The sequence below is a fragment of the Astyanax mexicanus genome, chromosome 14 (assembly GCF_023375975.1).
Source record: "Astyanax mexicanus isolate ESR-SI-001 chromosome 14, AstMex3_surface, whole genome shotgun sequence".
NCBI lineage: Eukaryota > Metazoa > Chordata > Actinopteri > Characiformes > Acestrorhamphidae > Astyanax > Astyanax mexicanus.
The window spans coordinates 32,941,305-32,959,356 of NC_064421.1; positions in this window are offsets into that span (position 1 = coordinate 32,941,305).

The following is an 18,052-nucleotide window of genomic DNA, read 5'->3' on the forward strand; positions in this document are numbered from 1 at the left end:
TATACATATTTAATTACAATTTAACTCATTATGAACTTTTTAAATTATTGACATACTGATATACTGTTATACTGACACCCTTCCTGAAAACTTACTACCCTATACTATCTATCTAATACAGCTTTGGAAAAAAATACCAGAGAGCACTTCTTTCTGGATCAGTTTCTCTGATTTTGCTATTTATAGGTATATGTTTAAGTAATATGAACATTGTTGTTTTATTCTATAAACTACGGACAACACTTCTCCCAAATTCCAAATAAAAATATTGTCATTTAGAGCATTCATTTGCAGAAAATGAGAAATGGCTGAAATAACAAAAAAGATGCAGAGCTTTCCGACCTCAAATAATGCAAAGAAAACAAGTAAATATATACAGTTTTAAGAGTTCAGAAATCAATATTTGGTGTAATAATCCTGGTATTTAATCACAGTTTTCATGCATCTTGGCTTGTTCTCCTCCACCAGTCTTACACACTGCTTTTGGATAACTTTATTCCACTCCTGGTGCATAAAATCAAGCAGTTCAACTGGTTTGATGGCTTCCATCCATCCATCCATCCATCCATCCATCCATCCATCCATCCATCAGTAATATAATACCATATACTACCCTATACTACTCTATAATACCATATATAACCATATACTACCCTATATTACCATATAATATTATGTATACCACCCTATATTACCATATAATACTATATATTGTAATATAATACCATATACTACCATATACTACCCTACACTACTATATACTACCCTGTATTGTCATTTACTACCATATATTACCCTATATTACCTATAAACTACCCCATACTACCCTACACTACCATATACTCTTCTACATTCATATATACTACCCTGTATTACCATATATTGCTATATAATACCAGAAAATACCCCATACTACCATATACTACCCTATACTACCTACAGTATATTACCATATACTACCAGTATTACCATATAATACCCTACACTACCCCATATTACCATATACCACATTATACTACCTACAGTATATTACCATATTACCCTATACTAACTACAATATATTAGCATATTATAACAATATATTATCCTAAACTACCTCACCCTGGTTTCTTAAATATAAAGAGCACTGACATGAAAATAGTTTCTCGATTAATCTTAGATTCTGCACTCGGACACTGTGTACGTATTTCATTGCATGCTAATTGAAAGGCAGCCCTTGGTGATTGATGATTGTGAATGCTGAGTTCTGTTCTCGCGTCCGAAGTTCATTAACGATGAGAAGAGAAGTGTGAGGGTCAGAGATCAGTCTTTGCACAGTGGTCTGTATTTAGACGTTTAATGTTTGCTACATCGGTGAAGGCAATTAAAGTGATTTATGGATTTCTGCATGAGTCGAGCACACATGCATAAGATACGGGGATTGTTTCTGCAGCTAAGTAGATTAGCTTAATTAGTCTGGCTAGCGATGTTGTGATTATAGTCGAGGGGAACACAGCACTGGAGGATTTATAGCGCACCCTGCTCGTTTTAGTTCTCAATTAGTGCTCAGGCTCATCACACAGGTATCTCACCTCTCAGAACTAAAGATCTTTCTGAGAAGGCAGGATTTTAACGAAGCATAACTCAGCTGAAATGAAGGCGGTGTGTTCAGTTAGAGGCAAGATGCATGCTTCTTCATTTTTACACCTTCCTCCTCCTTGTTTGTCACTAAATCTCTCTTATTGCTATATGCCTTTGCCTGGCATTCCCTATCGTTTACATCATCATTTTTCTCTCATGCTCTCTCATTCTTTTTGTGAAATGACTCTATAGTAAAAACAATCACTGTTCAGCCACATACAGTGGTAGGAAAAAGTTTAGGCACCCCTGAAAAATTTCATTATTTTCCTTTATAAATCATTGTTTTTTCGGATTAACAATTGTTTAGTATCATACATCATATAGCAAATAAACACAGTGATATTTGAGAAGTGAAATGAAGTTTATAGGATTTACAGAAAGTGTGCATACATTTTTGCACTCCAACAGAAAACTAACATCAGTATTTAGTAGATCCTACTTTTGCAGAAATAACAGCCTCTTAACACTTCCTGTAGCTTCCAATGAGAATCTGTTTTCTGGCTGAAGGTATTTTCGATCATTCTTCTTTACAAAACATCTCCAGTTCAGTCAGATTTGATTCAGGTTTCTGATCATGAACAGCCCACTTTAAATCACACCACAGATTTTTAGTAATATTCAGGTCTGAGGACTGAGATGATCGTTCCAGATTGTTGTACTTGTTCCTCTGCATGAACGCTTTAGTAAATTTTTAGCAGAGTTTGGGGTCGTTGTCTTGTTGAAGTATCAAGCAACACAGCGCAACTTTAACTTTCTCACTGATTCTTAAACATTGTCCTCAAGAATCTGCGGTTATTGACTGGAATCCATGCGACCCTTAAGCCCCACAGCATGATGAAACCACCACCAAATTGTAGGTGGTGAACTACAATGGTTTATCTGGTTGGTCTACAAAGCTAATAATTAGTGCTATTAATGTGTTTATGCTTGTGATTAATCTGAAAAGTTTAATGTGTTTTCTTTATAGAAATTAGTTATGTTACCAAGTTTGACCCAACCTTCATTCCTGAGTGCTGAGAACAAGAACACCCCACCCAGATAATAATAGCTGCTCTACTATGGAGATCTTGTGGGGCCCTAACCAGTAAAGAGCAGGGTGCAAGGAGGATAATAATGAAGTATGCAGAGAAACTTTTTGATTAGGTCCTAAAGTTTTTTTTTTTTTTTAATTATAGTATTATTGCATGTTATAGTGACCTTCACATCATCTAAACATATCTGTGAACATGCAAATATTTTTATGTTTTACAAAGATAAAACAGCCTGGGGTAAAATTGACCCCAAAAAACAGACACATACAACATGTGAACAGGACATTGAAAACATGTGATCATGTTAATTTTATGTTTACCCAGTTGTCCCCATCAAATAATAAACATTTATTAAATTTGAAGTATGTATAACAATCATTTATTTAAAGACGTTAAACATTGATTAGAGTCAAATTGACCCCAAAGATAATAGAAGGGTTAATGTTTATGTGTTTTCAGACCACATTATACGATTTAATAGATAGAATTTATAAATATTTGAGTGGAAATGGGTTTTTGCAAGGTGGAATAGACCACTGAAGTCATGCGCCATTCTGTAGTGCTCGTACAGCTTCCGTGTCTAAGCGTTTTTTCCCTATGAGAAAAATGAATGGGGTTTTTAAAAACCCGCCTCTGTCACATTCGGTGGTAAATAAATCTGTTCAGAGATTAGCAGGGGACTGTTTTAGGCGCAACACCAGAGAACTAGAGAAAATAGTCCGGGGTCATTTCCCAACGTGGTGGTGTGACGTCAGTTAAGCATTAGCTTAAATTTAGCATTTTTCTGATTACTTCCCTTAAACGATCTCGAAATTCAGAGGATTCAGATATATTTAGGAGTAAAATGTACACAGAATAAAACGTACAGGGTTCTGAACATATTTATTTACCACAGAATGTGACAGAGGCCAGTTTTTGAAAAGCCCATTCAAATCCCGTATTGACATGGACGGACGGCTTAGACGCGGAACCCCAAAGAAGCCCCAAATATGTGCATAAACAACATGGTGTCGACTACAAAATGACGTCACGACTTCAGTGGTCTATGTCTGGAATCATTGGGTGAAAAGCAGGTATATCTTCTGGATAAGGCACCAGTTTACCGTAAGGTGCCTGACACTACCCAGTCCCTTAAACAAACACAGTAACACCCAGGGACAAATCATCCAAGTCAGTTCATCTACCATGTGTGTTTTTGGCAGGTAGTAGGAAACCCGAGCACCTGGAGGTAAACCCACACGAGGAGAAAACACCAAACTCCTCCCAGAGAGAAACCGGAGAGATATGGAACCCACAACCCCAGACTCCTGGAGCCGAGCCAATCTGTACCTTTATTATCTGGAAACTGGGTTTGGATGAGCGCTCTTAGATCAATGTCTTCGCCTCAACTGACTTCTAGAGCTCTAATATTGAGTTTCCTTCTGCCTGTGAGAGATGATGACAGCACTAGCAGTGCTTAAGACAGTGATGACAGCTTTATTGGAGCATTAGAGGAACCTGTCTGAAGATGACAAGGAGAGCAGACTGTGAAACAGAGCAGATCAGCAGAACAGCAGGACGGAGACCGACGCTCGATCCACAAAAAGAGACACAGTGACAGGAAGACACCTTGTCCATTTTTACACGGGTGAGCTCATACTGACGTTTTAACACTAATAAGAGCAGGGCAGTCCATCTTTTGGGTGATGTATAGCCGTTATAAAGGATCCATTAAAAAACGTACACAATTACGAAGGGGAGTTCTTCAAGAGTCTACCAATAGGATTCTGCCCACAGGACAATAAACACAGGATGCTGCCCCCAGGATGCTGAACACAGGACTCTACTCAGAGCTGAACAACAGGATGCTGCCCCCAGGATGCTGAACACAGGACTCTACTCAGAGCTGAACAACAGGATGCTGCCCCCAGGATGCTGAACACAGGACTCTACTCAGAGCTGAACAACAGGATGCTGCCCCCAGGATGCTGAACACAGGACTCTACTCAGAGCTGAACACAGGATGCTGCCCCCAGGATGCTGAACACAGGACTCTACTCAGAGCTGAACACAGGATGCTGCCCAAATATGCTGCCCACAGGACGTTGCCTACAGAATGCTAAACACAGGACACTGCCCACAGGACGCTGCCAACAGGATGCTGCCAACACGACGTTGCCCACAGGACAGTTTTCACAGGATGCTCCCAACAGGACGCTGCCCACATAATACTGCCCACAGGAATCTAAACACCAGACACTGCCCCCAGGATCCTGAACACAGGACTCTACTCAGAGCTGAACACAGGATGCTGCCCAAATTTGCTACACACAGAATGCTAAACAGAATGCACAGAATGCTAAACACAGGACACTGCCCACAGGACGCTGCCAACAGGATGCTGCCAACGCAACACTGCCCACAGGACAGTTTTCACAGGATGCTGCCAACAGGACACTGCCCACAGGATGCTGACCACAGGACAGTTTTTTTTACAGGATACTGCCCACAGGACTCTAAACACCAGACACTGCCCACAGAACAGTCTTCACAGGATGCTGGCCACAGGACAGTTTTCACAGGATGCTGGCCACAGGACAGTTTTCACAGGACACTACCCAGAGATGAACATAGGACCCTGTTCATAGGATGCTGCCCACAGGACACTGCCCAAAGGAATATGAACACAGGACACTGCCCACAGGACGCTGCCCAAAGGAATCTGAACATAGGACACTGCCCACAGGATACTGTCCACAAGATGCTGCCTACAGAATGCTGAACACAAGATACTGCCCATAGGATGCTGCTCACAGGACACTGCCCACAGAACAGCTTTCACAGGATGCTGCCCACAGCAGTGTTAAAAAACTCCAGCAGCACTGCTGTATGTGATCCACATTAACACCTCATACACCACCACCATGCTAATCAGTGCAGTGCTAAGAACAATGACCCACCATTCTAATAATAATAATAATAATAATAATATTAATAATGATAATGAATTAATATTAATAATGAATAATAATTAGCTCCTCTGTGCTCCTGAGTATTGAAGAGTGAAATGTATGAGAGTATTAAACAGGGTGAAATGAGAATAATAATAATAATAAAGTAGGCAGAGAAACAGATACAGGAATACAGTCTGTAAATATAGAACTACAAAGGACTACTAAATGCTTTGTGGAGATGAAAAAATGGGAAATGGGTGTAGAAATAACTAGGCCATGCATCTCAGCATAGTTGCATAATGAGAGTTCAATACATAAAAATAACAAACCCTGATCCTTAAACGGAGGTTACTGTCACTTTTACCAATAAGAAAATCCAGCATAGACAAAACAGAGCTATAAAAACCCTCAAATACGTAATTACACTCTAGAATCATTATATTTACATACCTAAAATATTTACACATCCAGCCCACTAGCAAAAGCCCTTCAAGGCTAAATGCAATGGCCAATGGCTGATTTTAGAGACTTTAAAAATGCTATAAGCTAATGCTAGCCAGCTATGAAGCACCATTTGGATGAGAGTCACACAGGTTGTAGGAAAATTAGTTAAGTTTGCTATGACTGACTCTTTCGCTAGATAACTACACATACAATGCCAATACCATAAAAGGCAATCAGAGTGTTTAATTTTGAGACAAGATAACAGGGTTGTAAATAGGTTTGTAAAACGGAATCTGTGCATTTTCACCCCAATCAAATACACATATTACTTAGACATCAAATAAGAATTCAAAATATTCAGTAAGTGTATTTATTGGCACCTTTGATATACAAAATTTCTTTTTTCGATCTCAGATTTTTTAGTGGGACAAACACAGATTGCCCTGGGCTCCTTATTGGCCTCCTGATCTAAACTGTGATATAGACACATGCCGATGACCCGTCCAAATGTGCCCGATTCTGTCAACTGAGGTCATGCTCTTTGAAAATGCTCCTCCATATGTGGCTTTTATTGAGTGACCTTAAGAAAAAACTACAGAGCTTCCAGAAATAGCATTAATACACCCGCTCCAGAGCTGTTCATGCTTCGTGGAGCATGCCTAACGAGAGCACAGCCCAACCAATACGATACAATAACTCCTAAGCCCAGAACAATAGTAAAAGAGCTTGAGAAAATAACATTAAAACACTAATGAAGAGAGAGTAAAGCAAGAGGGGGATTAAGAAGCAATAGTTTTTGCCCTAATTATGTTCTAAATTTAGTACAAACGGCAAGCTAGAAGTATTAGTACGGACCCATTATTGGTCTGGACCCAAAAGGTCAGGGTTTCAAAAGACCAGCTAGCAATAAAAGGATTGCTAAATATAAAAAATTGAGGCGCCGCTAATTAGCAATAGACAAGTGACATCATCCAAATATATGGCTGCTCTGCTTTTGTCACTTTAATAATTTTAGCATATTGGATATACTCATTGTTAAATGTACTCATTTAACCCTCTCAGGCACTCTGCTCACTGCAATTTCTTTCTAATTTCTTCCTTTGCGTCTGTGCTGAAATGCAGAACATTCAAAAGTGTAAGCAAATTTTATGTGTGTATTTAATGGTATTTTTGAGCATATAAATCAATCTTTGATCAAAGGGGTTGGGGACAAACTGGCATTTAATGAAAATGTGGTTGCAAACATTGTGAATTGTTCATGATGACCTTGCTCTGGTCACAGATACATTTTGATTTCCTAAAATTATGTTAATTATCTTCATTTTTAATCACATCATATTAAGTAAAATGAACATTTAGTAGGTTTTGTAAGTCTTCAGTCTAGGGTTGGATAGTATTTACTTTTTCACACCGTCATACCATGTCAAAGCATTGCTGCAGTATACGGTATTACTGGTGGCAGAGATTTGTTCTGTGTGGGCGTGGCTACAATACCATCAAATTCTGATTTATTTTTAAACTGAAAAACTAACAAATTCAACGTTCAGTTTGTTTACAAAGTTGACTAAGCTCAGTTTAGCTGTTTCTGAAGAACTAACCTGAGTACTGATCATAAAAAAAAAACTTGTGTCTATGTTAGCAAACAGGCTAACTGCTAACAGGCTAACTAACTACAAAACTACTGGGCTTCTGCCCATTCACAGGCTTCTACCTGGCCACAGGCTTCTGCCCATTCACAGGCTTTTACCCATTTACAGATCTCTACCCATTCACAGGCTTTTGCCCATTCACAGGCTTTTGCCCATTCACAGGCTTCTGCCCATTCACAGGCTTTTACCCATTTACAGATCTCTGCCCATTCACAGGCTTTTGCCCATTCACAGGCTTCTACCCGGCCACAGGCTTCTGCCCATTCACAGGCTTCTGCCCAGCCACAGGCTTTTGCCCATTCACAGGCTTCTGCCTATTCACATGCTTCTGCCCAGCCACAGGCTTCTGTCCATTCACAGGTTTATGCCCACCTACAGGTTTCTGCCCATCCTCAGGCTTCTGCCCATCCACTGGCTTCTGCCCAGTCACAAGCTTCTGCCTATTTACAGGCTTCTGCCCAGTCACAGGTTTCTCCCCAGCCATAGGTTTCTGGAAGATAATCTATTTCTTTGACCTGGAAATTGCTGTGATTAATACAGTTTATCACTTTTAAAGGATTTATATTTTTTACTGTCAGAACCCTTAAGCTTTGACTAACATTAGTTAGGTTTCACTCTGTATGTGTTGGACTTTTTTGGGAAAATTTTGGGATTCCATGACCTGAAAATAGTTCATACGACTGCTGTAATTGGAAAAATATGGAAAAATAGCCATCATGGTAATCAACATTTGGGCTTATATATTTAGATATTTGGCTCCTCACAGCCATAATGGAAAATATCTTGATTCTGTAAGTTATTAACTGTGAAGCTGTTTGTAGGCCTTGTGCATCTTAGTTAAAACAAGCCAATGCAACGTTTGACATTCTTCAGGTAGCATTTTAAAAAGCAGCCACTGCACCATACTGTTCCATTATGGACGTTCTGAAACATCTCCAATTTTAAGTATTACAGCCATTAGGTTTTCCTATACAGCACAGACTATAAACTGTGGACTTGGCATATATTTACGCCAGCTATTAGCTTTGTACTGTGAAACAAAACGCAATTATGTCGGCACATTAGAAGCCCTTTAATTGGGCAGACGGAAATGGGTGTTTTTGTTGATTCCCTGCCATCTTGGGGTAAACTCACTTTTAAAACCTATAAAATAGTAATTATGGTGCTGCGGTGGGACAACAAAAGACAGAATTTGGGCCAGCACATGCAAAGAAAAAGCTTTTTCTTCTATTAAGTAAGTGAAGCAGCACTGTTTCCCCTCGAGTAGCCTAGAATTGAACTGGCTAAAGCAAGGAAAAGCTGTCAACACCTAATACAGAAAAGAGAGATCTACAGTATGTCTCACTATATTAAAGCCCTTATTTGTAATAATTTACACTTTAGACCTCCCATAAATGCGGCAGGTCCTAATCAACATCATATTTCAGTTCCATGAAAAGGTTTGGGGACCCCTGATCATTTTCATGCTTTTCTTTGGTTGTTTTTAACAGGATGTGCAGCGCAGATGTAGCAAACAGAGTGTAGCGGCTGTGAGCAGTTCACGCTGCACATACTGTGCTCAGTGTGAAACAGCATGAAGTAGCAGAGACAGCGTTTGTTCATAGCAGTGTATTATAAGGCTAATATATCATATTAAACTGAGCTTTATCAGCAATTTAGCTTATTTAAAAAGAAGCATGTTTAATAGCTGAGTTGGATCCAGACCAGATTATGTTCTCACCATAAGCCAGGGGTGTCCAAACTGCGGTCCGTTTCCTTTTTTGGAGCGGCCCGTGAGGTATTTTAGAAATAGAATGAAAGTTGGCCCGCTGTTAAGCAGGTTTTTATAATGTGAGATTCAAAGTTTGAACGCTAGGTGTCAGCAACGGGTCAAAGAGTCTAAAAGCGGAGAGGGTGCGCATTTCTAGCGCAGAAAAACAGGCCAAAGAGTCTAAAAGCGGAGAGGGTGCGCGTTTCTCGCTCAGAAAAACGGGGCAAAAGAGTCTAAAAGCGGAGAGGGAGCGCATTTCTAGCGCAGAAAAACGGGCCAAAGAGTCTAAAAGCGGAGAGGGTGCGCGTTTCTCGCTCAGAAAAACGGGGCAAAAGAGTCTAAAAGCGGAGAGGGAGCGCATTTCTGGCGCAGAAAAACAGGGCAAAGAGTCTAAAAGCCGAGAGAGTGCGCATTTCTAGCGCTGAAAAACGGGGAAAAAGAGTCTAAAAGTTGCCGTAATTAAGGAGTTTAATATTAAGAGATGTCATAAAATAAAACATCAATTTGAAAAATCTTAGTTTACACCATACTATCAAAGATAAAGATAGTAAGTCAAGTAAAATGATGTGTAAATAAAATAATCAGGAAAAAGTATTATTTAAAGTGGTATATTCATTATTTGTTTTATTACAGAGTGTGGCCCGTGACTTCAAATATATTTCTCCTTCTGGCCCCCAACAAAAAAAGTTTGGACACCCCTGCCATAAGCGAACCGCTCCATAAAAAAATAACATGTCATTGATTCCAATTTAATTGCAAGAGTTAGCACTTTAACTTTGACAGTCCTATTCTGATTCAGTAGCTTTAGTCTGTTATGAGCAAACTAGGCTTAAAAACAATGTAAAAAATAGCACGGTGTATTTCTGGATTTTCGGAAGCTACTGGACCATTTACTCCACAGCTAGAAGAACAGAGCCAGGAAAGCGCAATGGAAAAAGGGTGGGAAGATATGATGGCAGGTGCAGTATGCGGTCAGGACATTTGAATGACATTCAGAATGAAGTGAGGGAGAAAACGAAAGGAGACACTACACCACAGCACGCCACACACTCACTGGTCTGCTTGGGGGACCAGCTTTTGGATGCTGAGCTTTGCCACTCACACTCCACGCACCTGCCAGCTCAGGCCCATTTCACTAATTAACTCATGCCTTCAGCCAAGGGGTCTAGTTAAGTGGATTGTTTAGTTTCTGGCTGGTACCAGTATGAATTCAGTACATGCAGCCTTCACGCTGAACCATCTCGATTTACATTATGCACTGTAGGTAAAAGGACGGGAAATGGAGCGCAGTCAGGGTATAAAGTGTCCATTATGCATATGACTGCTCCGCTGTGCTAAGAGTGTGTGAAATGCCTTAGGCGTTAAGTGCATGCAAAATCAGGCCTGTAAAAATGCGTCAAATGGAACGTTATGTTATAATTCATCACATTAATATTCAGTAAAGAAACCACTCATGTTTCAGGACACTGAAATTCTCAGGCTATTTAAACAGTAAATATCAAAATCCAACAATACTTTCTGTATTGTTTGTGCCTATATTACAATATTCGGAAAAAAAGTAGTCCTCTGAAATGTGTTACCCTGCGTTCACACTAGCAAGCAACAAGTCGCCTAAGTCTACCCGCGTTTGTCTCTTTTGTGTGTGTTTGATGCTGCTTGCACTGTCACATGTGGGGTTGTACCAGGTCTTATAGGAACTGTCCTAAAAAGCAAAAATCACACCGGTCATTTTTGGGTTTCGCACTTTATGCCGAGCTCAGGGCCATTTTAAGGCAAGCAAAATGGACCTGCGTTAAGGCGGTCCATGGCTACAAATATAACAATATAAAACTCAGTTCAGTTAAATTAACTTAAGGTGATAAAGTTAATAAAATATTGTCAAATATAAAGGATAGGATTATCCGTTCTATTGTTACCAGCCGGTGTGCATGGATATTGCTGAACATGTTCCAGTCTGGTTATATGCTACTGTCAGCAACTAATTGGAAGGGCCCTATTGGGGGGATTCTGATAACAATGTTGTTGTACTGTCCAGCACTTACCAACACAGAATTTATATGGCCTCTCACACAGTTTGTCATTGCATTCAATTCATAACCAGTCGTTGTCTGGGGGCCCCAGGCAAGTGCCTGGCAATTTTTGCCTGTTCTGTTGCAACTGGCCTGGCAGGAGCTTGACTTGCATCAGCCGTTTGAAATCAGGTTATAGGAGGAAAAGGCGAACACCAAAACCCTGCCATGAGGACTTTCACTTGACCTGAAGCATTTAAGGACATCCAAGGCTGCAACCTCACAGTCTTCTTCATTGTCTCAGCCTCCCTTTCACCGCTGGGTAACTCCTCGCTGCAGACACAGGATCTCACTCCAGCTCTTTCATATTTTAACAGTCTGGCAGAAACAGCCGCACTTCTACGTCACACAGCACGAGGAATGGTGACCAGTTCCACTTTTCCACCCTGAACTCCAGAACAGGACACAGGAACAGAGATAGAACAGTCACAAATCTCTCTTTTTAGCCAAGACATCCCTGCTAAAAAAAATCCAAAGAAACTGGATGACCAGTTGGCTCTGAGCTGGATTTTTTAACAGGGTTGTCTGTTGGGTTTCTGGTCCTCTTCACTAGCAGCTGGGCGATTATGGGAATGCTACTCTGCCTTTTGGCCCACAAAACAAAACAAACAAAAAAAACGTTCTTAAACGATGCAGGGTTATGCCAAGATGGATGGGTGGACAGGGAGTTCTGGGTTATGCTTACATGTGTACATATCTCCCAAGAGTTCTCCCAAACTTTAAGAAATGTGTTAAACTACTTATAGAACAACTTCTTCAACTTTCCCATGTACCACTGTGCATATGGCAACCCCTCCCCCCCCCCCACAAAATAGAGGGAAACATTTCTCTATTGTATCTATATTAAAAGTATTTTACACAGTGTTTGTTTAAAATTCTAAACTAAACTTTGGACAGAAAAGGAATTTTATGCTGATATTAGTCGAGAAGCTAATGGTGACTAATTAGCACTGATCCACACACTCAAAACTATGTTGCATAGCTAAAGATAGCAGTAAGAAATATGCTAGCCGGAGACGTCTCAAACATGCACTGGCACAAAATCAGGGGGTGGAGGGACATTTGTCTCTAAAATACACAAGATAATAACAAGAGAACATGCTCACCAAAACTGGACAGTTGAAGACTCTACAAATGTAGCCTGGTCTGATGAATCTTGACATTCTGCTGATGGTAGGGGCAGAATGTGGAGCCAACAGCATGAATCCATTAACCCAAACTGTCCTGTAGCAGCAGTGCAGCCTGGTAGAGATAGTGTAATTATGTGGGAATATTTTCTGTGCCTACTTCAGGCCATTAATATCAATCAGTCATCATACTTATGCACCATGGCATACAGCAAAGCTTGTCTGAAACTGGATTAATGAACATGATCTGTTTACACCTGGTCACTTCATGTGACTTGTATACTGATTAGATTTAAACCACGTGTTTACACCTGGTATCCAGATAGTTAGAAAGAATTTAGATTGCTGAGTGAAATGGAAAATGTAAATTTACTCGTTACATGTCAGTTGTTAATGGTGTTACAGTTTTACTTGGATGAGTTTCGGTTGTGATTCTACACAGTGGTTCTACACAGTGGTTCTACACAGAGATTCCACACAATGACTCTATGTAGTGATTCTACACAGTGACTCTACACAGTAATTCTACACAGATTTCACAGTGATTGCACAGATTCTGCAGTGATTCTACATAATGACTATATAGTGACACTGCAAGGTGATACTACATAGATTTTACAGTGACTCTACACAGAGATTGTCACACCTTAGCCTGTGTCTGTCTAGTCTTTCCTTTTTTTGGTTCCTTCCTGCTCCTGTCCTCTGTTCTCTTGTTTTGTTTACCTCCCCATGTCATTCATGTGCTTCACATGGCTTTGTTTTTGTTTTGGTCTTGTCTCCGCCTTAGCCCCGCCCTGTCATCTGTAACCCCTCCTGTCTCATTGTAACTCCGCCCCCTCATTACTTCCACAGGTGTCTCTAGTGTGTGCCTGTGTATAAATACCCCATGTGCTCCTTTGTTCTCTGTTATGCTTTTTGTTTGACCTTGTCCTGTTACTCTGTCCGGATTTTGTTTATCTGTGTTTTGTTTAGCCTCAGACCTGATGTGATCTTTGTCTTCAGTGTTCCAGGTCTGCTTTATGTAGTTTGTTTCTTTGTTTGTTATTTTTGCTTGTTTGTTTCAGCCTTTTAGTTAATCATCTGTTTCATAGTGTTTTGTTTTAGTTACCTTTTCTTTATATTACTCCCAAGTGTTTTTTTTCTTTTTTAGTTTAATAATGGAAAATAAAGAAGACTCTTGCATCCTGCCTTCTACTCTACATTACAGATATTCTACACAATGACTGCACAGATATTTTACACAGTGACTCTACACAAAGATTCTATACAAAGACTATGTAGAGATTCTACACAATCACTTTTCACAGAGATTATACACATTTATTCCACACAATGACTCTATGTAGTGATTCTACAGTGATTCTACACAATGATTCTACACAATGACTCTACACAGATTCTTTACAGTGATTGTATACAATGACTCTATGTAGTGATTCTAAACAGTGTTTCTATTCAATTATTTTACACAGAGATTCTTCTCAATGACTAATATTAATTCTACACAGTGATTCTAAAGAGTGATTCTACACAGTGGTTTTACATAGATTATATACAGATTCTACACATGTCTTTTTTTATATATTTTTTGCAGAACTTCAAACTTTTAGACAGAGAACAGAGATTTCAATGAGTCTGAGAGGTACGACAAAAGGGAGTGGGAATTAGAGTGTGTTTGTGCCAATATGCCTCCATTCTTGGCATTTCATCTGAAATCCTGTTTAAAGCGTACCCCTCCTGATGAGCTCCAGCAATTACACTTTTCCCCCACGGGGTCCCGGCGGCCGGCTTTTGTTCACTGTTCATCACACCACAGCCGGTGCAATGGCAGCTTTTCTACTTGTTTATCACCTGAAACGGGGTTGTAATTTTCTCCTTCAGATTACGGCTGCTGCAGGCTCCTCCTATACATCGCTCAAACATCCTTCATCAGACTGATGGCCATTTGCTTCTTCGTGGGTGGGTGAGTGAGTTAGTGAGGGTGGGAGAGGTGCTGTTCACAGAGACAGTGTGATGGAGAGAAAAAGTGATGGAAAGATGAGGGCCTAGGTGGTAAGTACAGTACAGTGACTTACAATGGGCACACACACAAATACCCAAATACACAAATGGTGTTAATAGTATAACATAATAACATAATGTTGAAAAAAACAACAATTTAGCTTTTCCAATGAAAAAACAATATTTCAACAATTTCTGTTCTAGGGTCAATTTTAGGGTAAAGGTACCTTCTAATGGCACAGAATATTACTAATTTCTCATAAAGGGGAGAAATGGTTGATACTAGGCCTATGTATCAATTTTTCTTAAATGGCAATATAATACATATCACGATACAGGAGTAATGATTTAATATATTGCAATATATTGTGATACCACTCTCACCAGCCACTTTATTAGGTACACATGTCCTACTGCTCATTAACACCAGAGACTGTAAAAAAAGATGGACGCCGTGTCGCTGTTCCCATTCATTCAATGAAAATGAAGCCAAAATCTTCCAACATGTTGGTGATCCTGATACCCGAGTCTGCGCAGTAGAGTACAGAGGAGGGAGAAAGACGGTGGAGAGACAGCCAACTCATTTAAATAACCCCGCCCCTAAGGGCTGCCTCGAGGTCACAGGCTGCAGAGCGGAGCGGAGCTGACGGTCTGTTATTGGTCCCGCCCATAACCAGCCCTTTTACAATAACCACACCTATTTGAATTGAGCTGAATAACGTTTTAAAAACTAATTATGTGGGGATATAAAAATTTGACAATATAAGCAGAGGTTACACTAGCTTCTGCAGTTAAATAAAGGAGGTAGAATTACAGTATATTAGAAAAAAACGTGATTGAAATTTGTCTGTTTTGCCATTGAAACCTATGGGGGTGGGTGGAGTTACACAGCTTTCTGCAGCCGAACAGCAGGGGGCGCCCGACCTGTGGTGGCTTCACTTTTGAGAGACGATGCTCTGTCCAGCTATACACAGTCTATGATTAACACAAATGTTGAATCCGATAATCACATGGCAGCAACTCAATGCATTTAGGTAATGTAGACATGGCCTACCTGAGTATTGTTGCTGACCATGTCCATCCCTTTATGACCACAGTGTTCCCATCTTCTAATGGCTACTTCCAGCAGGATAATGCGCAATGTCATAAAGCGTGAATCATCTTAGACTGGTTTCTTGAACACGACAATGATTTCACTGTACTGGAATGGCCTCCACAGTCAGCAACTGCATGATGCTATCATGTCAATATGAACCAGAATCTCTGAGGAATGTTTCCAGTACCTTGTTAAATCTATGCTACGAAGGATTAAGGCAGTTTTGAAGGCAAAAGAAGGTCCAACACGGTACTAGCAAAGTGTACCTAATAAAGTGGCCGATTTCTAATGACACTACAACACTGCTATGTTGTGGGGGTGGTTTAAACACAAAATGAAATTAACCACTGTCTAAAACCAATATTTACATGTAAAGTACTAATTCAGGGGGTTTACTGCCCCTTTAAGGTTCATGTGTGGTACGTGTGAATTGTGACATGACCTTATTTACCCTAATAGTGCTTTGCCCGTGCAATCTGTGACCCAGAACCATGACTGACCGTGTTTTATGAATGCATGTTCTACTGCAACCCATTACAAATCATTATCATTATGGCAACAATCCATGTTATGTTTTTACGCCATTCTATATCGTGACCTCTTTTTTTTACTATGGATTCCTGACCCCCCCCCATTATACTCAGTTCACACAAAAAAAAAAAACAGGAAACAGCTCTGACAAACGCACACAACTGTGAACAGCATTCAGGATACGAGTCCATTCAACAGCTGATGGCTACAATTATGACGTCTGTAACATATCCGGCAGACAACATCCACCCACCCACACACACACACACAGTTGCAGCCACATGTAGATTGGCATGTTTTCATGTTTTTTCGTACATTTCATGTAAAAAATGTCATAGAAAAGCAAAGACAAACAGCAAACAGGCCTGCAACAGAAAAAAAGTTTTGATTAGTGCAGTCATGGTTAATCTATGTGATTAATCTTGAAACTTTAAAGCATTAAAAATCAATCATTTGGCCTCAACTTTCTCTTTGTCTTCAGAGCCTGGTGACACATTAATGGATGTATAGCGCTGCAGTTGAGACCAGGACCAGGAATCTGAATCAAGACAGAAATTTACTGTCCATTCATTTTCATGTGTTATAAACAATATGTACAGTACCAATCAAAAGTTTGGACACACCTTCTTCTCATTCAATGTGTTTGAATACTGAAGTCATCCAAACTTTAAAGGAACCCATAAGGAATCATGTCATAAACTTAACTTGCAGTTTCTGAGACTGATAACTCTGATTAACTTATTCTGTGCAACAGAGGGAACTCTTGCCCTTCCTTTCCGGGGGCGGTCCTGATGAGAGCCAGTTTCATCATAAAGTTTTTGATGGTTCTTGCAACTGCACTTGAGGATACTTTCCTCAATATTTTTTCTAGCCTAACTGGCCTACTGGCCTAGGTAATAATAATAATAATAATAATAATAATAATAATAATAATAATTGTGATAAAACAATATATATATATATATATATATATATATATATATATCTTTGAAGTTTTTAAACAACAGAAGATTGGAGACCTCTGCGCACTATGCTCCTCAGCATCCGCTGCATCCTATCACAGTACCACACTGGAATCCACTGAGCTCCTGAGAGCGATCCATTCTTTCTCTACTGTAATGTCATGAAATTGACTGGAACACCTGAATGCAGTGATTTGGATAGGTGAGCAAGTACTTTTGGCAAATATATATATATCCGTATTTTAGCACTATAAGGCACACAGGATTATAGGGCACATTATGTGACACTAGTAAGGAACAGGAGTGTCACCATGTGGTGGGCTAGGTTAACTAAGTTAAGTAAACAAAACTGTAGTCCTTAAAAGAAATCCCTCTTTCTTTTAAAGTCAATTGAGCGCTGGATGTTAACCTACACAGATTCTGTCCTGAAAACTGTTTATTTAAATGAGTAAAGCGCCTCTGTTTATTTACAGTAAGCTTAGATTACAAAATTTCCCCAGCACTAAAGGCTGGAGCATTAGCATTAGCTGCAAACCACTAGAGGCTACAGTCCGAAATACTCACCTCTGCACGGTGAAAGAGGCGGCGAATGCTAACGCTGCTCCAGCAGTGCTACACATATTTGGTCTTTTAACATCAATAAGGTGTTGAGGTTGAGGGTAGACCTTAACAGTAGTTTTGCATGCCTGTATGTATCAGTGTGTGTGGAGCAGGCCTTGCTCTTTTTTCCTCACTCCTCTCACTCGACAGCTGCCCCTCATCCTCCTCTTGCCGTCACACACACAAACACACACACACACACACACACACACAAAGATCTCGCACCTCCATTTTGTCCT